Source organism: Oncorhynchus mykiss, chromosome 10, assembly GCF_057628025.1.
Source record: "Oncorhynchus mykiss isolate SJ-2025 chromosome 10, ASM5762802v1, whole genome shotgun sequence".
NCBI lineage: Eukaryota > Metazoa > Chordata > Actinopteri > Salmoniformes > Salmonidae > Oncorhynchus > Oncorhynchus mykiss.
The window spans coordinates 42,066,600-42,092,103 of record NC_143031.1 but is presented as its reverse complement, the minus strand read 5'-3'; the positions used below and the strand labels follow the sequence as shown (position 1 = coordinate 42,092,103).

At 42.9% G+C, this 25,504-nt stretch overlaps 1 long non-coding RNA gene across 2 annotated transcripts in view; it reads right to left on the bottom strand.

Moving 5' to 3' along the window:
• LOC149980017 (uncharacterized) overlaps positions 1–25,504 on the bottom strand; it is a 96,059-nt gene that overhangs the window by 5,799 nt on the left and 64,756 nt on the right. Inside the window, exon 4 of one of the 2 annotated variants that reach the window (XR_016484056.1) lies at positions 14,407–14,450. The exons of the other annotated variant lie outside the window; for it this stretch is intronic. This is a non-coding gene — a long non-coding RNA (uncharacterized LOC149980017). Of the gene's footprint in view, positions 1–14,406; positions 14,451–25,504 lie in introns of those variants that run through there. 2 annotated transcript variants of the gene reach the window in all.

The window sequence follows — 25,504 nt, the reverse complement described above, 5'->3', positions numbered from 1 at the left end:
GATCATCCTTCAACCCTTTGTGACCCTTGTGCTCTGACACTTTGTGTGGGTTGGGTGCAGGAAAGTAGTGAACAGGTCGATTGTAGTGGTAGTTGTTTTGATGGCGACGTACTTTACAGTTATTTCGACCGCGGAGGTTATTGGAATCATGGTTTCCTGGTAGAAACTGTTGTTGCGCGATAATGCACCCTCTAACTGGAGTGAGTGCTCCTGGTCAAACTTCAAAACCGAGTGGTCAGGGCTCTTAGCGTTGCGAGCTTTTGATGCCTCAAAAGCTGTGCTTGCAAACTCTCTGAGTTGTAAGATAGGAAAGCCAACGTGGGCTGCAGGGCCCAAGTAGGTAATGAAGGTGGGATACATGTTTGACAGGAACATTTGTTTAAATGGTAACAGGTCTTCCATACCTGTTTCAGTGAGTAGGCCAAAGTAAGCTGAACGAAGCCTATGATAGTAAGCTTGTGGGTGTTCATTCCGAGCTTGTTTGAATGTGTTAGCTAGTGAGCTTTCGTGTTTACGAGTTGCAGAACCACTGAATTCTCATTTCAAAGCTGTGGCAAGTTTAGCGTAGTCATTTAGCACGTGTTGCTGTTGTAGGCGAATGAACCTTGTCACGTGCCTATTCGGCGTTCGCTTCAACAGGTAAAAATATTCAAAATTAGCTCCATAATATCTACAGAAACATGGCAAACGTTGTTTATAATCAATACTCAAGGTGTTTTTCTAATATCTATTCGATAATATATCCTTGGGACAATTCGTTTTTCAGTAGGACCGATAGGAGTAATGGCTACCTCTGTATTTTACGTGACAATCTCTCTCGGAGCCACCATGTGACCACTTACGCAATGTAGCCGCCTACGGCTATTCTTCAACATAAAACTACGTCACAATGCTGTAGACACATTGGGGAATACGTAGAAAGCGTAAGCTCGTTGATGGCACATTCACAGCTCAACAGGGACTCATTGGAACGCAGCGCTTTCAAAACCTGGGGCACTTCCAGATTGGATTTTTCTCAGGCTTTCGCCTGCAACATCAGTTATGTTATACTCACAGACAATATCTTTACAGTTTTGGAAACATTAGCGTGTTTTCTATCCAAAGCTGTCATTTATATGCATATTCTAGCATCTTGTCCTGACAAAATATCCAGTTTAAAACGGGAACGTTTTTTTCCAAAAATTAAAATACTGCCCCTAGAGTTGCAACAGGTTAATGGAGGCAATGTCTGAAACCTATCATCTTCACTCCTTTGAGTGCAGGGCTCCGGTTGCTTGGATGGGTAGTCACGCTGTGGAGCGTGACCATCCTGGATTTCCTCCAGATGGTACCTAAGGGTGGTATTCTGCTGCATTGCAGAGTCCACTTGAGCGCTTAGAGTACTGATTTTGGACACGTGATTGTTTCGGTCTCAAACTTATCTGTCATAGTTTGCAGATAGAGGTCTTGAGTATGGAGCGAGAGACTCAGTCTCAGATTTCTTCCTCTTGCTTAGAAATCAAGATTTCCATCTTCATCACCCGAGTTCTCTCATCATTCATTTGGTCAGCGACTTCAATGAGTTCTGCTGATTTGTCATCCAACTTAGTCATTGTGTTCATCAATTGATTGTCTTTGGTCTGCAGAATTTTGAGTAGAACCGTCTTACTCTGAGTAACGTTCAACAAAACTGCCTACATGTTATCAAATTGCGTGCACCTGTTTGTAGATAACTCAACATATTAATCTAGTTTGGAGTGGACTACATCGTATTTAGTTTTGGATAAATCGAGTTGTTCCTGGAGACAACGATTTTGTTGAAGAGTTTGTGCTCGTTCATTGTCATAAGTATTTGCAATTACTTTTAATTGTTCAGATTTCAAACGCAGTTCCTCGACTAGCAGAATGTTTTCATTTCCTGCTTTTGTCAATAGTTGCTCAGTTCTCTCCACCTGTCCCCTCATGTTAGCCATGTCTGGCACGTGCTTCAGCTGTGCACTGTGGTATTGGACCGATGCCACATTTGTATGGCGATACATCAGTGCAAAAGTGGGGAGAACCGTCACAAAGCCTGTGTTTGATGGTTGATTTTGGAGAGCGTTCGCAATTTCGGCTGTTTTTCGCTAATGGCATAATTAGGGTTGGTATCGCTGCTGAGGTCAGAGATCAATCTTTTTATGGGTGGAGGTTCACTCATTAGCGGAGGAGTGGTGACCACCTCCTTTGATAGCTTGCACATTATTAGACAAATTTAGAGGAAAAATGTTCCTATTTTTCTTTTCAAAGTTTGGGTTTGGAATTCATTGGAAGTTGCAAAGACAAGTTGAATCTATTTATAGACATTGACAAACCATCAGTACCGTACCAGTAATGTGGAAGTTGGACGTGAATTAATTTGCAAAAGCAAATAGAATTAATTAAACAATGCCAATGATTAATCCTACCTGGGTAGGCTATCTGGGTATTAAACTTTAATTAACCTGAGAAGTTGCTTCATCTAGGTTAGTTTGGAAAAAGTTTACAATGTCTTATTTAGAGAACTCATCAATTTGGATATTATTTAAAATATCTATTTCAGAATGTAAATTGCCAGATTTACACTTATTAGTTCAATTGGATAAGACGTTGATATCCATCTGGATATCATAAGGAATGACTTGAGTGTGGGCACACGTCAGCGGTCAATGATTTCACACACTGAATTCAAACGGAAATACCCGGGGTGGGACTTCCGTTCCGCAAGGCGGGGGAATTTCAACGTAGCACAAGAAAACAAAATGGCTATTTTCCCTTGTTAGCTTTAGCATGCAAGCAAAAGCACATAGGATTCCCTTGACAAGGGGAATGTTTTACTTATAACGTATTATGTTCAAACGCTTTTCGGCGTTTTATGACGATGTTTTAACCGGAACACGCGGCAACACGAAATCTGCTGTGGTCTACTCGCAAGGAAGCGCAAGAGAGACAGATAAATATATCGCTGGTCAAGCTTATATCTCCTGAATTTCAATCGGCTGGCTCTTTGTCGTCACTCGAGAAATGAATAATGACCGAGCCTACCCGCGTCTGAAACGCGCCAGGCCCTGCGTTTGGTCAAACGCTCTATTTCTCAGATTTCTATAATTGGCTTTCTCAGCCCTCATACAGAAATGTATTCGCTTACGTTACCCACTGATTACGTCAGCGAACAACACGGAGGCGGGGAATCTTCAGCACACACACACACACAAAAATGCCTGTCATTAACACTCCAAAAATGTGTACAATAACTTGGTATATTATGTAATCTGTTTTTCAATTTTATACAGGCTGAAACAATCAATGTCACACATTTATCTTCATTCAGGCAATGAATACAGTAGCGTAGTGGGAGAGTTATGATTGGATATTGCAAGTGATGGTTGAACACATTGTCAGAAATTCACCTCTTGAACTGTGTTCCAAAACATTTCAGAATTTCAGAACATTACAATCCCACTAATACTAGGATAAAAGTGAAGGAGCGTTATCCCGTTTCTTCTGCCCAATATGACAAATGAGCATGTTTGTGGTGGTGTGCTGTAAGTAACCCATGCCATCTGCCATCCCCACAGTCTCCTGTGGAGAGATCATTAATTACCCCCTCCTCTCAGTAGGGAGGTGGGAGGTAAACACTTACTTAAATAGCTTAAATGCTTGCCAAGATATCAAGTTATTTAATTCATTCACTCATTAATTATTATCAAAAGTATTGTTACAGTACTGAATTAAGTCCACATCCAAAGTAAGGCTATGCCCCATACTTAAATGTGCCATTTACATACTGAATGAGACGTTTACAATGTCTTGTCTTCTTTCATTCTGCATTACAACTATTGCATTATAAGGCACTGTCTGTCTCGCCCAAAAAAACACAAGGTAAAACTGCCATGCCATTCTGTCTGGTGGATCCTCTGTGACCCTGTTCTCCTCAGTAATAAAGTAGGCTATGCATACCATTAGCTGGTTCATGTTGAACTGTGGAGACACAGTCCCAGCTACCAGTCTGTGGTGGAGTTCTACTCTGATCTGTTCCATGAGCATATTGAAATCTTATTGCCTGGAACGCTGGCTGAGGCTGATGGGAGTGTAATACATTGCATACCTCTGCACTCTGCAGTTCATTGTCTTAATTAGAGGCAGAGTTAGTGTCTCTATAACACAGCTCATCTTTCTTTCTAACACTCTTTTTTTTCCTTCTTCATCTCTTTCTCTCTTTTTCTCCCAGAGAGGGGGGCCGGGCAGTGATGTCAGAGCAGGGCTGTTTCCGTGGCAATGAGTTGTCAGGGATATGAAGCAGGGCACTCTTTTTTTCCCTCCACATATCCCTGCTTCCTAAATAAGGGCCGGAGACCAGAGAGAGCTTCTCTGGCACTAGTGTCTGTGGAGACAGTGCCCTGGGGACTCCGGAGTCACAGATCCAGTGTAAAACCCAGCGAGTGGAGAGGTTCTCCCTAACTGCAGGCTGGGGGACTGGCGTAATTAGCCCTTTAGATGTCGTCTGTTGAATAAGAATGGGGCTCCGATGCGCTCAGAAGGCACTGGTCTGAAGGGTTTATTTAATTTGCCATGCACTAACGAGAAAAATAAATGCTCAACTCTCTGCTGTTGTGGGTGTGCCGATTTGTTTCCCTCTGATTGCTGTGTGCAGTTAATACCCTCTTTCATCATGCATTTCAGCAGGCCACAAAGCGGCTCTCTCTTTCTCCAGTAATGTGCAACGCTATTGAGCTTTTCCTACCAAGATCTCCCAGTTGTTTTCCCTCTAATCAAATACATTTTCTAAAAACAAGAGTAGATATAAGTCATAATTTGCCTTTCTGATGCTTTTCTCTCTCTCTCTCTCTCTCTCTCTTTCTATCTCTCTCACTCTCTCTCTCTCACCCACACACACTTACTTTCTGTCAGGCGTACACACCTCTTTGCTGCCCATGCTTTATGAACTGTATGAAGGTTTGTCTGCTGTTCTTTGTGCGGAATTGAAGAGTAGTTCAAAGTAGCTCTCCATGGTGCTGAACTAACTGCTTGTATTGACCAAGGAGCTCTTTTAGTGTTCATTAAATTATGGTTGCTACTTGTATGTTAAAGAAACATCGCAATGCATCCATTGTGCATCAACAAAACATCCATAATCTAACTTTGGTGAAAGAGACTTCTACTTCTGTATTTTTGCCTGAACTACAGTAATACCAATTAAATTAATTTAAATAGCTAATGTTATCTATTGTCCCTGAATTTGTAAAAAAGGACAAAGCTGAGATATTTGTCATTTTGTTCCCCTGCTGTTAATTATGAACTGAAAATGTCACATTTTCTTTCTATTGATTTACGAAGAGTTTAATTGGTTTCTGTTCTAATTATCTGGTTCCATGTTGTGTTATTTCAGAAGCTAATTTACAGATAAGCCTGGGTTTGGGTGGGGAAAGGAGAATGTACCTGATTTAAGGAAAGAGAAGCTAATTACCAGTATTGTGTTAAGACTCTAACCCTTCTCCCACACATAAGTCTTCCTAGCCGCCCTATCAGCCTGTCTCACAGCCCTTTCTCATTACCCCCAACCCCCCTTTCCCCCACCCCTTACCTCCACCCCAACTCACTGCATTGTTTTCCCATTTAGACAACAAATCCGACTCATCAGACAGGATTTTACTGCCCAGTGCTGTGCTCCAGAGTCAGGACCCCAAATCAGCTCTTCACAAAGGAACCCAACACGTTCCATTTGAGTTCTCTATCACTCTCAGCTAAAGAAAATAAAACGGCAATATAGTTATTAGGGGGGGCAGCTATATTGTTTTTACTCTCCAAGGTTGACTGCATGTTTTCCCTTTTGGAGCTCTGGAGATGCACCACTTGCCATTTCCTACATAATGGCTTTAAAAAAAAATCAAAATGCAGCTTAAACAACGGATTCTGTCATTGTGTCATGATTTCATGCCTCCTCTGACAGGAGAAATGGCTCTTTGATGGTGTCTGTGCTCTCATGTGAGCATAATTGTTGGGATTATAGAGGCCTGTATATGTCACATGCAAAGTACACTCTACAGCCTGGGAGACGTGCAGCCTTTTTTCAGCTGGGAAGCAATATTGATTGTGCCAGATATCTGGGTAAAGAAAATTATATTCAACCCACCTAAGAAATGTGGCTAATAAACGTGCATGCGTGTTGACAGGCCTCATTTTGACATTCATGTGGAATGAAAACTAAAAGCTGAAAACCTTCATCCACAGACTGTGGAATACTATCAAAGACTTTAACATGTACACAACGCAGGAATGAACTTTTCTCTCTGTGTCGCTCTGTTAATGTGTGTGTGTGTGTGTGTGTTGTCTCTCTTTCGTGCACACACATGCACACAAACAAACAAAAGCACACACACACAAGCACGATACAACAGCCCACTCACCCACAAATTGTCATGAATCTCCATAGACACCCATGTTTGCAGATATTATACATTTAATTAAATGGCTCTTTTGCAGCGGAGATTAATTTAATGATCTGTTCATGTTTATTATAGGCGACTAATGGACCCTCATCCCACACACTTTAAATTAGATTCAACTGTTGGTTATACTTTCAAATGAATTCTGTGGTCAGTGTGGCTCTAATGATGTGTTTTTACAGCTCTCCATAGTGCCACAGTGTTTTGACAAAACTGCACTAGATAAAGGCGGCATACTCTGTAAGTGGGACTGTTCATCCCTGCGGATACAGTCAATCTTTCCCGTATTGGTTAACAGTGAGTGCTGACAAATAACCCTGAATGGGCAGTCCTACATCAAACCTTACACAGGCAGCACAAACAGACAGATAAGGGAAGGTATACCGTTTCATCCCAGAAATTGGGCAGTCCTGGCATTGTGATCATGAATATTGACAGAAAATACAGAAAATGTTCCTGCTGCTCATTTTACGATGTCCGTCTGCATTGGAAATCTAATTCATTCCTCCACCCTGGATGAACATCTCACCAGCCTGACAAGAGTGATGGATTGCACTTGATATTCATTTTCCATCATGTTATGCAATCTTCTATTCCTTTGAAAATATATTTCTGCTTTGTTTTTGGGCACATTCTGTCTACCTTATAGTGGCACCACAAGGGCAGAAACATACACTGAACAAAAATATAAACGCAACATCCAACAATTTCAAAAGTTTTACTGAGTTACAGTTCATACCGTGTAAGGAAATCAGTCAATTGAAATAAATAAATTAGGCCCTAATCTATGGATTTTACATGGCTGGGCAGGAGTGCAGGGTACATCCAACCGGCCTCACAACCATAGACCATGTGTAACCATGCCAGCCCAGGACCTCCACATCTGGCTTCTTCACCTGGTGGATCAGAGCTGCTGTTGCCAGAGAATTGAGTGTTCATTTCTCTACCACAAGACACCTTCAACGTCATTTAGAGAATGGGGAATGGGGGAAAACTAATTATGAATGGCTGGGCCTACACCCACCCACTGGGCCTGGCTAATTAGTCCCCCCCCCCCCCCCCCCCCCCCCCAAAAAGGCTTTATTACAAACAGAAATACCAGTCAGTTTCATCAGCTGTCCGGGTGGCTGGTCTCAGACGATCCCCCAGGTGAAGAAGCCAGATATGGAGGTCCTGGGCTGGTATGGCCAAATTCTCTAAACGACGTTGGAGGCATCTTATGGTAGAGAAATGAACACTCAATTATCTGGCAACAGCTCTGGTGGACATTCCTGCAGTCAGCATGCCAATTGCACACTCCCTCAAAACTTGAGACATCTGTGTCATTGTGTTGTGTTACACAACTGCACTTTTTAGAGTGGCCTTTTATTGTCCCCAGCACAAGATGTAACAATCATGGTCTTTAATCAGCTATTGGATATCCCACACCTGTCAGGTGGCTAGATTATCTTGGCAAAGGACAAATGTTCACTAACAGGGATGTAAACAAATGTGTGCACAAAATTTGAGATAAATACAATTTTGTACATATGGAAAAATAATGTTATATTTAATTTCAGCTCATGAAACATGGGACCAACGCTTTACATGTTGCGTTTATATTTTTATTCAGTATAGTTATCATTATAGTCAGTATAACCATTCTCATTTACACAGAGACTAGATGTAGTACGTCATTCCTTATATTTTATTATTGTAATTTTTTTAATCCTTTTTCTCCCCAATTTCATGAAATCCAATTGGTAGTTACAGTCTTGTCACATCCATGCAACTCCAATACAGACTTGGGAGAGGCGAATGTCAAGAGCTATGCGTCGTCCGAAACACGACCCTGTCACGCCCTGAACTGTTTCACCTGTCCTCGTGCTTGTCTCCACCCCCCACCAGATGTCGCCCATCTTCCCCACTCTGGGTATTTATACCTGTGTTTTCTGACTGTCTGTGCCAGTTCGTCTTGTTTGTCAAGCTTAGCCGCGGTTGTCCTGTGAGCTCATGTCTTTTCCCTGCCTCTCTTTTCTCGTTCTCCTGGTTTTTGACCCTTGCCTGTCCTGACCCTGTACTCGCCCGCCTGACCACTCTGCCTGTCCCTGAGCCTGCCTGCCGTCCTGTACCTTTGCTCCACCTCTGGATTACTGAACTCTGCCTGTCCCTGACCCTGAGCCTGCCTGCCGTCCTGTACCTTTGATCCACCTCTGGATTACTGAACTCTGCCTGTCCCTGTCCCTGAGCCTGCCTGCCATCCTGTACCTTTGATCCACCTCTGGATTATCAACCCCTGCCTGCCTTGACATGTCATTTGCCTGCCTCTGGTGTTATAATAACCATTGTTACTTCACACAGTCTGCACTTGGGTCGTACCTTGATTCCTGATAGACCCTGCCAAGCTGCACTGCTTCTTGACACTCTGCTCGCTTAACCCGGAAGCCAGCCGCACCAATGTGTCGGAGGAAACAGCGTCCAACTGGCGACTGTGTCAGCGTGCATGAGCCTGGCCCACCACAGGAGTCGCTAGAGCACGATGGGACAAGGACATCCCGGCCGGCCAAACCCTCCTTTAACCCGGATGATGCTGGGCCAATTACACGCCGCCTCATGGGTCTCCCGGTCGCGGCCGCCTACGACACAGCCCAGGATCAGTCCCCGGATCTGTAGTGATGCCTCTAGCACTGCGTTAGACCGCTGCCACACTCGGGAGGCCCTAACTTTTTTTAATGACTGGGAACCAAACTCATATATTTTATGTGGTCAGGTGAGTGATGATAAATGTCTCTACATATTTAATTGACATTGATTTTAGTTGGAAGGAGAGAGAGAGAGCAAGAGAGAGGCAGACAGACAAAGAGACGGACAGACAGACCCACGCACTCCTAGGTGGAGACGGGGTGTATTTTTCTGCAGGTGGAGTTTAGCAGGGTCAGGGCTACATTAAGCTAGCTAATATACCCTTGGCTGGCTGTTGGTGAGTGCTGTTTTTTATGCTGACCAAACAAATTTCACCCCAGCCTGGAGAGAGGCAATCAGCAGTGAGGTCGACAGCACTAATCGATTACTAGACCCGAGTGGTTTTGGGTGATTATATATAATTTGTATGTATTGTGTTTACTTACTTAAGTGTATGAGACTCTAATCAAAGCCATTCTACTGATACACAATGCAGATGCTGCTGAGCTGAATGCTATGCCTTTTTTCCCCGAGTCACTGATTTTATGATCACAGATAACACTTCATCATTATTCTGACAAAACACTGACAGAACCGAAATGACTGGAGTGGAAACTTGATTCAATCTTGATATCATTTAGGCTAGTTGTCATATCAATCAAATGAAAGGGGTAATTTCATTCACTGTGCTCAGCTAACCGTCAGAAACATTATGAGTTCTAAGGGAAACAAAAGCAAATTCATTTCAGTTTAACTGAAAGCAGAATCCAATTTCAAACCCTGCAACTTTTTATTGATTTATAAACAATGTGATATACAAAAACATATTTTCCTATTTCCCATTCTCAGAGAGCATGAAAGACACGCCCACGTGTCCAGACAACAGTCTCACCCTGTAGGAGCTTTGTGTGAATGTTGGGGTCTGAGGTGTATCTGTTTGTGGGTAAGGGTGTGTGGATGTTGGGGTCTGAGGTGAGTCTGTATGTGGGTAAGGGTGTGTGCATGTTGGGGTCTGAGGTGAGTCTGTTTGTGTGTAAGGGTGTGTGGATGTTGGGGTCTGAGGTGAGTCTGTATGTGGGTAAGGGTGTGTGGATGTTGGGGTCTGAGGTGAGTCTGTATGTGGGTAAGGGTGTGTGGATGTTGGGGTCTGAGATGAGTCTGAATGTGGGTAAGGGTGTGTGGATGTTGGGGTCTGAGGTGAGTCTGTATGTGGGTAAGGGTGTGTGGATGTTGGGGTCTGAGGTGAGTCTGTATGTGGGTAAGAGTGTGTGGATGTTGGGGTCTGAGGTGTATCTGTTTGTGGGTAAGGGTGTGTGGATGTTGTGGTCTGAGGTGAGTCTGTATGTGGGTAAGGGTGTGTGGATGTTGGGGTCTGAGGTGAGTCTGTATGTGGGTAAGGGTGTGTGGATGTTGGGGTCTGAGGTGAGTCTGTTTGTGGGTAAGAGTGTGTGGATGTTGGGGTCTGAGGTGAGTCTGTATGTGGGTAAGGGTGTGTGGATGTTGGGGTCTGAGGTGAGTCTGTATGTGGGTAAGAGTGTGTGGATGTTGGGGTCTGAGGTGAGTCTGTATGTGGGTAAGGGTGTGTGGATGTTGGGGTCTGAGGTGTATCTGTTTGTGGGTAAGGGTGTGTGGATGTTGGGGTCTGAGGTGAGTCTGTATGTGGGTAAGGGTGTGTGGATGTTGGGGTCTGAGGTGAGTCTGTATGTGGGTAAGGGTGTGTGGATGTTGGGGTCTGAGGTGAGTCTGTATGTGGGTAAGAGTGTGTGGATGTTGGGGTCTGAGGTGAGTCTGTATGTGGGTAAGGGTGTGTGGATGTTGGGGTCTGAGGTGTATCTGTTTGTGGGTAAGGGTGTGTGGATGTTGGGGTCTGAGGTGAGTCTGTATGTGGGTAAGGGTGTGTGGATGTTGGGGTCTGAGGTGAGTCTGTATGTGGGTAAGGGTGTGTGGATGTTGGGGTCTGAGGTGAGTCTGTATGTGGGTAAGGGTGTGTGGATGTTGGGGTCTGAGGTGAGTCTGTATGTAGGTAAGGGTGTGTGGATGTTGGGGTCTGAGGTGAGTCTTTATGTGGGTAAGGGTGTGTGGATGTTGGGGTCTGAGGTGAGTCTGTATGTGGGTAAGGGTGTGTGGATGTTGGGGTCTGAGGTGAGTCTGTATGTGGGTAAGGGTGTGTGGATGTTGTGGTCTGAGGTGAGTCTGTATGTGGGTAAGGGTGTGTGGATGTTGGGGTCTGAGGTGTATCTGTTTGTGGGTAAGGGTGTGTGGATGTTGGGGTCTGAGGTGAGTCTGTATGTGGGTAAGGGTGTGTGGATGTTGGGGTCTGAGGTGAGTCTGTATGTGGGTAAGGGTGTGTGGATGTTGGGGTCTGAGGTGAGTCTGTATGTGGGTAAGAGTGTGTGGATGTTGGGGTCTGAGGTGAGTCTGTATGTGGGTAAGGGTGTGTGGATGTTGGGGTCTGAGGTGTATCTGTTTGTGGGTAAGGGTGTGTGGATGTTGGGGTCTGAGGTGAGTCTGTATGTGGGTAAGGGTGTGTGGATGTTGGGGTCTGAGGTGAGTCTGTATGTGGGTAAGGGTGTGTGGATGTTGGGGTCTGAGGTGAGTCTGTATGTAGGTAAGGGTGTGTGGATGTTGGGGTCTGAGGTGAGTCTTTATGTGGGTAAGAGTGTGTGGATGTTGGGGTCTGAGGTGAGTCTGTATGTGGGTAAGGGTGTGTGGATGTTGGGGTCTGAGGTGAGTCTGTATGTGGGTAAGGGTGTGTGGATGTTGGGGTCTGAGGTGAGTCTGTATGTGGGTAAGGGTGTGTGGATGTTGGGGTCTGAGGTGAGTCTGTATGTGGGTAAGGGTGTGTGGATGTTGGGGTCTGAGGTGTATCTGTTTGTGGGTAAGGGTGTGTGGATGTTGGGGTCTGAGGTGAGTCTGTATGTGGGTAAGGGTGTGTGGATGTTGGGGTCTGAGGTGAGTCTGTATGTGGGTAAGAGTGTGTGAGGGCATGGTGAAAAGATATGTTGTGATGGTGGTAAATACACTGAGTGAATAAAACATTAAGAACATCTGCTCTTTCCGTGACATACACTTTTGACACTTTTGACACTTTGTAGAGTCCATGCCCTGATGAATTGAGGTTGTTCTGAGGGCAAAAAGTGTGGGGGTTGGAGGGGGTCTTCCTAATGTTTGGTATCCTCATTGTATATAGACATTCACACTTGTCTAACACTGTTTGAGGGTGTGAAGGATTAATGCTACCCATGTACCAACTCTCTTCTGGTGGTTTTTAGTTAAAGGATCATACATTTATTTACTTGGCTTGCTCAACTAGATGAGTGCCATCCATTGATTCAACCATTAAGTCTTGGGGATATTCAAAGGCATATATGGCTATCATGAGTTGATGCATGCATGCATGCTTATGTATAGAAATGAGGTACTCCGAGCGTCAGTAGTGTTAAGGATGTTAACGGAAACTCCTTTCTGTGAATTCTATGTCTCGCTGTCGCTCATTGTCCCTGTGCCTTCATGCAGATTAATGTTAGGGTGAAATCAAGGTACAAAAGACAGGAAGAAGTGCGCTGCAGGCAGGTACTTGACTGTTCAACACTTGAGTCATTTTCCTCTAAAGTGGTGTTCCTGTTCATGGAGAGTCGCGGGGGAATGGAGATGGTCTTGTTTAGGATTATGGGAAAACGTGTAAATGAATTAAACAGCTGCCTAATGCATCTCTCATCTCTCTCCCTAATGGAGATGTATTGCATCTTAGTGGAGAGAATATCAGAGGGGCCGGGGCTCGGCGGTAGGAGACTGGGGTGTTTGGACTGGTGTTGCTGTAAGGCATGTGGCTGTGAAGTGGGCAAGCAGAGCTGTCAGGTCAGCTGAGTTGGAATGTATGTACTGGGTGGATGAAATGTCAGGGAAGTGGCATCTAATGGGTGTTTCAACCTTAAGGCTGTGAAGTTTTCTCATGACGTGTTGGTGTGGAGGTGTTGTAGAGGTTTTGGATGATGTCCGTGTGTGAAGTGTTACTGAAGGTCCAGGAAGGGGTAAGAGATTGTGGCTGGTTGATTGGTATTCTTCACATGGAAGATTCACTCAGAAATCCTGCAAATAACAACAACAGCACCACAGAAAAGGACACTGTGTGTTGACTTCAGGAATTAGGCTGTCATGGACACAAATATGTGGCAAAACGAAGGCACAATATATCATTACCCTATTGTGGTAATTGAATGCAGTGTTGGTATCATATGTTGGTATCCCAATAAAAAAAATTGCCCACTGCAAATGCAGTCCATGCACTCATAAATAAATCTATGCATAATGTGGAAAAATAGCCTTGCTTTTCAGCCAATTCCTTTCTTAATTAGCTGTATTACACTACTGTTTCTCAGCTTGAGGGTGTCCTGTTGTTATCAAAGCATGGAATTATTTCTTCACACATAACTAACACCTCTGTTTATTTTTAAGCTCCTCACTGAGAGACGCTAATTATCAAAGGATAAACTCTCCTTTCCCAGAATGCCTCAAAAATGGGGATAAATAGTGGACCTATTATTTTGTGATGTATGGAATTAATTATTTTCTGGTAAGGTCAGAATCAGCTTTGAGGTTTAACACTTCATAAAAAAGGCTATATTTTGTGGTAAAAAGTAATGCAGTTACAAATTCGTTGGTTATAAAGGTTCAGTGAGTTTTCTACATTTTGTTATTATAAGCTCCCCTGATATTCTGTGAGTTTTCTCCATACAAAAAGTTGAATTCCTCTGTCTTTTAATAATTCCTGAAGATCTGATCATATTTTGTAAAATAGTCTGGTTTTGAAGAGACCACAGACCACTTCTGGCTGTGACACTGTTTGATGGGATATATATTATTACACATTACAAAACATTTTTAGTGACAAAGACAGCTCACTTCACTTCTATGTGATAGGTGATTTTGTGGCTGCTTTACATGATCTGAGATGGAGATAGATATCACGTCAATGAATATAGGAATGATAAATGCTGTGTTATACTTCATAGGTATGGTGTAGAGGAGAGTAAGTCATGGAGAGACTGGAGGAGAGGATGATTGATACATCTTTCAGCGAGCGAGGGACACACTGGCAGAGAAAGACAGTGATTAAGATAGTCTTTGAGTGTTAGAGCACGCAGTGGAAAGTGAAACGGAGTGATTTAAATTGAGTTAGAGTGTTGTTCCTAATGACGGCAAGACAAGTCAAGTGAGAGAGAGTGTACCAGAGAGATAGTATAGCTGCACCCCTAAACTAATCCTAACACTGGCCCTATCACCAGACTTAGTTCAGGTAGCGCCCTACCTCTTGTTGACGCTCTGACTGTAAGCCACGGGTAGGTAATCCTGAAAGGAGAGATACAGTATAATTAATGCTATTTAATTATGCATGCAAATCATTTTATTGGAAGGACCTGGGCACATCTGAAAGCTGTTTGCACTTTACATTACTGCATGCTTCATAAAAGTGCATTTGAGAGTAAAATAACTGCTGTTGAATATCTTAAATTATTCTCCTACAGTACTAAATCAAACATGGAAATATATGTACTGTATGACGAACATGTAAATAGCACCTCACTGTGCACTAGTCTGTCTCAAATAGGTTTACAACTTACTCTGTACGAGAAGGAGGTTCCATTTGACAGAGGTTAATGGTCTGTAATGACCAGACGCTGGAATACTGTAGGTATGTCAGATCATTTGCGAATCCATCTGTCTTTACCTCGTGCGTCACAAGAAGAATGTTCTGTCATTAAGTCAGACAACTCTAATCAACGATGTGCTTGACAATAAACAGGGAGCCAAAGTGGAAAACATTCATGTGGTTGTTGATGCGATAGAGCCCGTTGATTAAGATGGAAACACACATCTCAGCAGTCAGACTGCTCAGTGTAGAACTTTCTTCTCACCTCCCTCGCATCTCCCCAAAGGCGCCCTCTCAGCACCAAGAGTAAGCCATCAACACACAGTTCACTACAGACCTAGAGACTCTCTGTACCCTTAGTGAACACTAGACAGCCACATAACGACACATATTCGCTCTACAGTGCCATAACATCGAAATGCTTATGAACTCAATCTTTCATTTCCCATGTTCTTCAATTCCAAGTAACAGAAGTATACCCTGTGTGATGCAATGAAAGCAGCTCTGTTAACAGCCTGTGTCTCTACAGGCTGCTGCTTATTGTGAAGTCTGAGAGGTCAATAGCATGGAGAGGATGAATGGGCCTATATGTTGACATAGCTTATGCAGAGGCATTGTCTTTTTCCCCAAGTCGAGTGTATCAGAATATCTGTTGGCTGAAAATGAAAGCAGGTTGTGTTGCTTTATTGTGCATCCAAATACATCTCTCACTGACTGAGAAGCTTTAGGCTGCCAAGGGGAAGCATTTGGGAAACGACACAGAGAAGGCAAAACATCTGGCCTCCACATTTTAATTAGAGCTGGCTCACCTTTGGGATCTCTTGTCCTTGAGGACCACCTGACAACAATGTGTTAAAATAACTGCTAGTGTGTGCGTGTGTGTTTGAATATTTTGTGTAAAACTGCTTGACTCCTTTGCAAGAGTTTCATTCCGAAAGGTCAATTTGTGTTAAGTCATAAAAAATGCAAATCCCAGCCAGCAGCAAGCCTATCGACATTTTACTCACTGAAAGTGCTTTGCTGATCAATTTAAACAATCTTTGACATTTCAACCAACCAGTATGGTGTGAGTTGTCATTTCCGAGCTCCTCAGATCCAACAAATGTCTCAAGAATGCTGCATAGGGCTCATGTGATGATAGGCTCACAGCAGCAAGCTGGTTTGGTAGAAGACAGGAATGGGAAATGCCAACGCACATCCCAGGCAGGGAGAGCAAGTACTGTAGATGGCAATATATGTTTTTTTCACTTAGCTCTGTCCGGTTCAAAGATGAGACCTGAGATGTCTGTATCAGCACTGACATCAGCTGGACCCAAGTCAAGCCAACTTGCAACTTCCAGAAGACAAATCAAATCCAAGTGCCAGGCTATATTGCCAAGTACCAGGCAATACTGCCAATTGCCAGGCTATACTGCCAAGTGCCAGGCAACAGTGTTCTCCCTCAGTGTGCCGAACTGGTTCAACACTTCTATATGCTTCACAAGTTACAGAAAAGTGGAATTAGAGAGGCTTTATTGAGATTGGATGAGGATGATGGCACTTCACAATTTGACTGAAAGTGAATAATTGTGGATTTCAGAGCTGTCCTCAGTAAACCCTTGGGCTATAAACCAGCACTCCTTTGACTGCCAGTCTTTTGTGATCCACTGCTGGAGTCCCAGACCACCTATTGGGATATTTTGTTGGTGGATGTTGTACAGTTAGAGTTTAAAATGGTTGCTCCCAATCTAACGTTGCCTTGGTTATACTGACAATGGGAGTCACACTGTTAAATAGTTATAGCTAAATTCATTTTTTGATCAATTCACAACTCCATGTAGTCTTTGAGGCATGATAACATGCCTTGTTTGAGGGTGAGTTTCAACGGTGCTCCAGTGAGAGCTGTCACTCAGTGCTGTTCTGAAGCAGACACAGACGTAGAGGGGGAATGAGGAACTTTTCATGTTTAATTAATAATGCTAATGAAACTTAATTAGCACAGCTTATGAAAAATGCATTCAAATGAGAGACGCGCTTTATCCTTAAATAACAAGCCTCCTGTGCTGGATTTGGTGTCCTATTTCATGCTAATTAGACTGCACTAGGGACCGTTAATTTAACGAGCGAAGATCATTTTAATCTCTGGCACAGTGGAGGGGCCTAAAACCTGTGATTGTGCTTGTGTGTCAATGTCTCTGTGAATGTCTCTGTGCATGTGGGTGAATGTCTCTGTTCATGTGTGTATGTCTCTGTGCGTGTGTGTGTATGCATGTGTGTGTATGTCTCTGTGCATGTGTGTGTATGTCTCTGTGCATGTGTGTGAATGTCTCTATGCATATGTGTGAATGTCTCTATGCATGTGTGTGAAGGTGTGGGTAAGTGGTCGTGTATATGTATTATGTGTGACTAGTTTGGCAGGGAGCTGTATTTGCAGATATCATGATTCACACTGCCGTTCACAATTCTGACACTAACTTGGCACAATTCCGGCTATTTCTAGAAGGTCTAGAATATTTTCAATGACAGCCAATGTCTTGTACTCCAGTTGATTATGGACTATTTATGAAGTAAACAAAACAACAAAAAAAGCATATATCAGAATCATTACAAAACAATCGTATATGTGTGCATAAATGTCTAGCATTTGCTTTACTCTACTAAGCATGTACAAGTGGAATCATCTGCAAAATATATTTTTTTTAAGTTGTTTTTGTTTCACACTCCAATTAGTATTTTCATTAGTGAGCTAGGTCATCGGAGAGCTCTTTCAATGTGTGAATGAGACAAAAGCTGTCTTGAGCTCAAGTGAATTGGAAAACTGCTAAAATGGACCCGGAAGGCATTATATGCCCTAATGCTGCATAAATACTGTGGCTGTATTCAATTGTTCATATTTAAAAAAAAAATCTTTATAGATGCAACTGCTTCTACTGCCATCATCAGTCTAATTATGGCAAATTACTGTCACACATGAAAAACTTTCTTTTGCAACTTAATCTACCCAGAAATTATAATTGATAGTCACCGACATTTTCACTTTCTAAGCATCCGTTGTGCAGAATCTTTATGCAGGGGTCATTTGAACATCTCCTAAGAAGTGGTTGGCAGGCGGGATGGCAGTTCACAATTTGTAGACCTACTGCAGAAGGTGGTAGACTGTCACATTGAGTGTGTCGTTGTCTCAAGTTTCCTAAAAGCGCAGCGACAGCCCAGCTCATCCGTGGAAAATGCCGTTACGCCCCGTAGGGAAGGGCTTGTGATCGGCTTCCTCTCTGTGTGATCCTACCCCCAAGGCCTGATTCTATCTCAACATAAAGCCATTAGCCAGATCTGCATCGCAAGATGTGCATTGCCTACGGCCATTTACGTCTCTAGAATTATTGCAAATTAGCCCTGGTTTAAGAATATAGCAAATACTGGCTTTATTACAAATATATGACAAATCCCAAAGCTGATGTGCTATCACTAAAATAACTTCACATAAAACTGCACAATTAAAGATATCAACTATCGATCGACTACACGACTATATGAGGGTGTGTGTACATGTGTGGGTGTGTGCATGGTGCACGCAAGTGTGTGCGTGTGTACTTCTGTGTGTGTGGGTGGATGGGTTGGTGGGTGAATTGGTGTGTGTGCGCTCTCTGTTACATGGACTGTCAGTTTGGCAGACGCCTGTAGGGGTTGGTGTGTTGCCATGGTGACATGAGGAAGGCATGAAAGAGCAGCAAGGTTTGCCCAACAGGACCAATTTCTATTGGACTGAAGAAATTAGAGGCTTTTCATTTACATCTCCTCAACTTCTTTGTTAATAATAATCCTCAGCTTTAGAGAAACTCTGCAGGATTTAAAAACAAGCGGTAGGCACGATACAGTACAATGGAATATAGCCTACCTTTGCTGAAATAAGTAATTAAAATGGCTTTACGGACCAGGATAACACATTATTCTGTTGCTGAATTATTCAATAACATCTTTATGTTACTGATGGACTTGCCCCTACCATGTTGCATAACATTGAGTAGATTCTCGCTCACGGGTGTAACAAATAGCGTCTTGCAAGGCACACCTCAAAATATGTTAATGAGCAAGGAACAGCAAAACCATGCACCCACTAGTGGTCAAAAAGTTTTTGGCGCTCCAAAGATACGGTACGGCACTGTATTTTGTGGAGTGTAATTACTCTGTCCAGTGTCTGTGTTCTTTTGCCCATCTTAATCTTTTTTTTTAATCGGCCAGTCTGAGATATGGCTTTTTCTTTGCAACTCTGCCTAGAAGGCCAGCATCCCGGAGTCGGCTCTTCACAGTTGACATTGAGACTGGTGTTTTGCAGGTACTATTTAATGAAGCTGCCAGTTGAGGACTTATGAGGCATCTGTTTCTCAAACTAGACACTCTAATTGACTTGTCCTCTTGCTCAGTTGTGCACCGGGGCCTCCCATTCTTCTTTCAATCCTGGTTAGAGCCAGTTTTCGTACTGTGAAGGGAGTAGTACACAGCGTTGTATAAGATCTTAAGTTTCTTGGCAATTTCTCACATGGAATAGCCTTAATTTCTCAGAACAAGAATAGACTGACGAGTTTCAGAAGAAAGCTCTTTGTTTCTGGCCATTTTGAGCCTGTAATTGAACCCACAAATGCTGATGCTCCAGATACTCAACTAGTCTAAAGAAGGCCAGTTTGATTGCTTCTTTAATCAGAACAACAGTTTTCAGCTGGGCTAACATGATTGCAAAAGCATTTTGTAATGATTAGCCTTTTAAAGTGATCAACTTGGATTAGCTAACACAACGTGCCATTGGAACACATTAGTAATGTTTGCTGATAATGGGCCTCTGCCTCTGGCCTCCGTTTCCAGCTACAATAGTCATTTACAATGTCTACACTGTATTTCTGATCAATTTGATGTTATTTTAATGGAAATAAATTGCTTTTCTTTCAAAAACAAGGACATTTCTAAGTGACCCCAAACTTTTGAATGATTGTGTAAGTTTACTGTTGATAATACCTCAAATTACCATATACATTACAGTTTTCGGTTACAGTGTATGTAAAAAATGTGCATTTGACTTTTATTGTCATTTAGCAGATGCTCTTATGCAGAATGACTTACAGTAAATGCATCCATCTTAAGATAGCAAGGTAAGACAACCACATATCACAGTCAAATATACAGGACACAAACATTCCAGTCCAGCTAAACAATGTATATATAGCATTTAGCAAAAAACATGTTTTCATACACATCTAAAACCTATGAATAAAACATTTGAAGGTCCCGCACCCGCCCCCTTAAGTAATTATTTCATTTGAAAAAAAATTGTCGATATATTGTTTTAGAAAAAAAAAAAAACTCTTCATTTACAGGGAGAAGCCATCATGTATGACAAATTCAATAATTGGTTTGCCATTTTGAATTTCTTGGGTAGGTGTCTGAAAGTGAGATTCATAATCAGGATTAATTAGGATGACGGAGAAAAAAGCAACACTTTTCTACCCTGTGTTGTTTTTTTTTCTCTTCCTGACAGGTCTCAGCTGTCTTTTCACAGCACCGCTGCACTTTTCTTTCTCTACCTAACACTTACCCAGCAGGCAGTACCACGGCCCTGGGTCTGGGGGCCGCAATTCCACATGCTTTTTAATAGGTGTTCTAATCTAAACTATGGAGAAAGTACAGTATCACAATGATGCTTCCGGGAAGTCCAACCATGCCATTATTTGGTCACCTTATTTAACTTGTTATTTTTTTTAAATGTAAGGATGGCGATGACAACGTTTTACATTTACATTACATATGACATTTTAGTCATTTAGCAGACGCTCTTATCCAGAGCCACTTACAATTAGTGCATTTATGGGAGCGTCGTGAGAGTTATTTTAAGATACACCTATTTTCTAGAGGTTATCATATGACTCCTCTGTGCCTCCTAGTCAACAGGCTTTTCAGGACTTGATAAGGATGCCCATTGTCTACAGGGCTTGGGTAAGGAGCAGGCACAGAGGCAGAAGAACAGTCAGGGTTATTTATAGTCTTCCAAGACGATACATGAATAAAGGCTGCATGGTCTGATATAAATAAGACATAAATACTTCCAAAACCGAGACGTTCTCTTAGTGGATGTGGATGTGATGTCTGCGACAAGTAAGCATTCATACTTATTGGCGGCTAAAACTCATTTTTAGTAAGCCGGTAGCCAGGTGCAGGTCTGTGGATGGTGCTTCGGCACAGATCCTTGTGCAATTGCATCATTTCCTTGTTGCGGCCCCTTGCGGCTATGCAGACACAGCACCCCTCCTCTCCCCACCTCTATCCCCACCACTCCATTGCTATAGGGCAGCCATGTGTGTCTGGACAGGGGGTAGCGAGGGCCCAGCACACCTGGCCATCTTCTCCATCAGCTGCCATGTTTACGGAAAGGTGAGAATAAGGACATTATCTCACATGACGTGACTACATTTATCAGGATTACTGGAGTGGAATTTGATAGCTTAGACCCTTTTCTCCTTTTACAGTGGAAATGAAGGCCTAAGACACAACTTTGGATGTGTTTGTGTATTCATTGACCTGTAAGTGTAAGGATGACTTTTTTTAGTCTGACAGGGGATTTCTTTTAGGTAAACAACCGTTTTTTAAAATAGGAGTGGTCTTGTTCAGATTGATACTCTCTCTGTTAGTGTGTATGAGGTACATCCCTAAGCAGTAGGTAATACACTGACAGCCCGCTCCAGACTGTTCGCATTATGAGATCAAAGCGGTATTGCACAGAGCACACAACATCAAAGCAGTAGCTTCCATGTACTTTACCCCCGTTATCGCCAAGCACGCATTACCCTTCTGTGTTCACACCTCTTTATTTCACACACAAATATCTGGGTCTGCCGTACCAATCTTTCCAACGACACATTGTAAGTGAAGGGATATCGGTCTGAAATTAGACATGGCACCATATTGGTATTCTCATAGGCAAAATCAACACGCATAGAGGGGTATACGTTATGAACATGAACCAGGCATGCTATTGTGTACCCCAAAAATGGGTTATTATGGCATTGTGATCTTGTTATTGTTGATGTGCCACAGAGACCACTTGATGGCCAGAAAAGTTTACAGTTGAACAAAGTTCTCCGCCCTGAGTCACTACATTCAGGAGATTAACAGCAAAGCATAGAAGTTCATAGATGTATGTGGTAGCTGTAAAGCTTTCTGCAAGCTTATGAGTGATAATGCAGAAGCAGGCTGGCATGATGCTATTTTGGAATCTGTCAGTGATAAGGTGTGGCATATGTCAGAGACAGGGATGTGTGGGAAAATGATAGACCCCTGCTGATGCGGAAATACACATAGGTGAGATATTAATTGTTAGAGTTTCATCTGTGCCTAGCTTATGGTTGTTGTTTTTTTGCCAAGTTTATACTGCATGGAGTTTAGTTCACTTGTAAAACACCACAAGAGGACATTACCCAGTATTCTATACAGAGACCTATTTGTTTCTCTGCAGTTAGCCATCTACAGTATTTATCAATATATAACTACCAGCACCCAAGGATGATACACATTCCATAAATTAATAGGGTTTCCAAGGGGCAGTATTAATCCAAGGCAAAAAATAGGCTTAGTAAGACTAATGATATCCAGAACTACAAGAATGTTATGAAAGACACTGTATTTACTAATCCATTCAAATCTGTGCTATTGATATAAGGGTTCTGCTGGCAAACCATTTTGAAAAGGAGGACCAAAACGTTAAGCGGCTTAATTTGCTGTTCCTTTTTTCTGGGTTTGCGCAATGTTTGGTGTATGAGAGTAAATGAGTGCAGGAAACAAAAGAGCCCCACTGGTTCACTATCAGTCATGTTTCTCTTTTCGCTGTGCATCAGTTGCTGTGGGGATCATGGAGATTTAATCCTACTAAACAGCCCGGTGGCAGATAGCCCGGCAGCTAAAGAACAAACGTCTGTGAGACGAGTAAACACATAGCTAAAAAAGGAAGGGGAGAATTAGCTTGCAGCATGTTCACACACTTTCAATACATTATTGCACAACACTAACCCGAAAAGAGAGTTATGTATGCATTATATATAGTATGCAGCACAGAGGCCTACTGACAAAATTAAAGTTGGTGAGAGCAGAGAAGAATACGAGAGGAGAGAGGAGAGGGGAGGCATCACACAAAGGTTTCAGGGGCTGTAAAGTGTGGCCTTAACATCTCCCATGTCTTTGGGTTTTAAGTAGCATTTTTCCGATCACTGAAGGACATACCTGATGGAAATGTGTCTTCTGCATTAATCCAATACACACACACGCACACACGCTGAACTAAACGCTGTGCGTGTGTGTGTTTCCCCTCTTTGGGTGTTCTGTTTAGCATAGGGTCTCTGAAAAAACCACTGCTCACAATGGGACTGCTGCTTTGTGTCTCTCAGAGATGCCTTGTGTTATGTCATATGTACATATTTCTTTTTTGGGCTCCCGAGTGACGCAGTCTAAGACACTGCGTCTCAGTGCAAGAGGCGTCACTGCAGTACCTGGTTCAAATCCAGGCTGCATCACATCCGGCCGTGATTGGGAGTCCCATAGGGTGGCGCACAATTGGCCCAGCGTCCTCCGGGTTTGGCCGGGGTAGGTCGTCATTGTAAGTAAGAATTTGTTCTTAACTGACTTGCCTGGTTAAATAAAGGTTAAATACATTTTAAAAAATTAAAAATGTTCAGATCCTTTCCATAAGCCTCAGGACTTCATTCTCTGTGCCCCCCCCTCCTCTCCAGTTTCTTATCCACTCCACATTTAACCCTGTTTAGTAATATGTGGTCTTAGTGGTCTAATGCCCCTCTCACACCCTTTTAATGAGCCACTTATCTGACTACCCAAAGTGGCATTCCACCGAGCCTTTATAGGTGTCTTCGATTGGTCTAAGATCTCCCCCTACTCTCCACCAACATGGTCCTATTAAACCACTCCTCTTCCTGTTCAAACTCCTTCCAACAGCAAGTCCACATTAACTAGGCTATTTTTCATCAGTTCTGATGTTCTTCCCAGATTCTCTCCTGTTCCTGGCAGAGGAAATTCCCAGTGCTCATTAAAGCTTAATACATTTTTAAATACTCAATCAGAGGTTGGGTGGAGGAGCAGCACAGTGTTTTATCCATTCCAGTGTCCTAGTGCCTATGTTAGTACCACAGCATCACGCTCCTGATTAAAGTCCCGTAGATCACTGCATTGTTCCCTTTTGGTTTTCAAAGCTCCACAACACAAGGTTCCAACTTACCTAACTTAACCCCCCTAGAGTCGATGTCCGCGCCCCTCTGAACTCTAATCAGCATAATAATACAAATCCCTATAAACATCTGTCAGTTTAAGCAAGAGATATCTGCATTGGATGTGTCTCAATCCACCGCATCCACCGATGTCGCACCTCCGCATCTGCAGTGAAAGGTGACAGAGCGAGAGTGGTGTTTGGCAGACCATGAAACATCCAGAAAATCGCTCTTCTTACAAAATCGCCTGTAGAAAAACATGAAAACTCGTTCACGAGGTTGGTTAACTCTTGAGGTTCCTCGGGTCTCCACCAAACTAGGTAAATCCGCTTTTAGTTTTGAAGTACCTCATTGCTGGAACAAATGACAAAAAAACATTTACATTTGGATGTTATGGTGTTGCTCAGGCAATTTAAAAATATTGATTGGGGACCTACTTATTGAGGAAGGTAACTGTTTTTCTTGAATATTTCTGTTGTGCTGTATTTTACTGGTTTATATTGTATTACATTTTTTATGTTGTGTATGCAAGGCTCCCTTGTGAAAGAGATCCCTGGTCTCAATGGTGACTCAATGGTAAATAAAGGTGAAATACAAATAAATAAACTGGCCCCACCACGACAAGGCCAAACAGGCCCCCCTGTTTTGATCAAGTTTATATTCTGGCCCCATAAAGGAAAGCAGCCGGAAGCAGAAGCCGTAAATAAAATAAATGGCTATAGGATGCCATAACACGAGGCCATTTGAAATAGAGGAGGACGTGACAGTCATTTAAAACCTCATCTGGCTGCCCTGACATGACATTTCTCAGCAAGAGTAATGGTCAGGGGATGCTGCCTGCTGGTAAAGGTATCACCCCTGTCTAGGGAAACCTGTTTCAGATATTAGAGGAAAAATCCCATACACATCTATCTCCCTGCTATAGACTAACACACGCTCATAGAGTCTGTTGGCTCCTCCTCCTTATTGTTTTCCACCCCTGTCTTCTCCCATCCTTCCTCCATTCTTTATCCCATTGTCTTTTATTCACTACCAAGCTTCTCTCACCAAGGCTCTGTGCTTTTCTCTGGAAAAAGGGAGGCACATGTGTGAGTGGGCAAGCGTATGTGAGGAAAGGTGATTACTGATCGACAGCTACTGAACAGATTAGAGGGTAGCCTAAATCCTTCAACCCTTGAAGCTGTCAATCAGGGATTTCCCTGCCAAGTCCCCGTCTGTAGCTCTGCCTAAGCTTGATCTGGCCAAAGATTCTCTGCATCTAATCAGATAATAAGGTGTCATATGAGGAAATAAATCTATAGAACATTCACACATTGCATTTGTTTCTTCATGACATCACAGGGTGTATGATTACCAGTAGCAACTCCTACATTGATAATCAACCTGGTATTGTCGTGCATGATCCATAAGGAGGATTGGCATGCAAGACATTTAATCAGTGTGCTGAGTGCTGACAGCCCGCTCATGTAATGATGCTATTGATTTTTACAGACCCTCCATGGTTGGCTGCTTGTAAATCA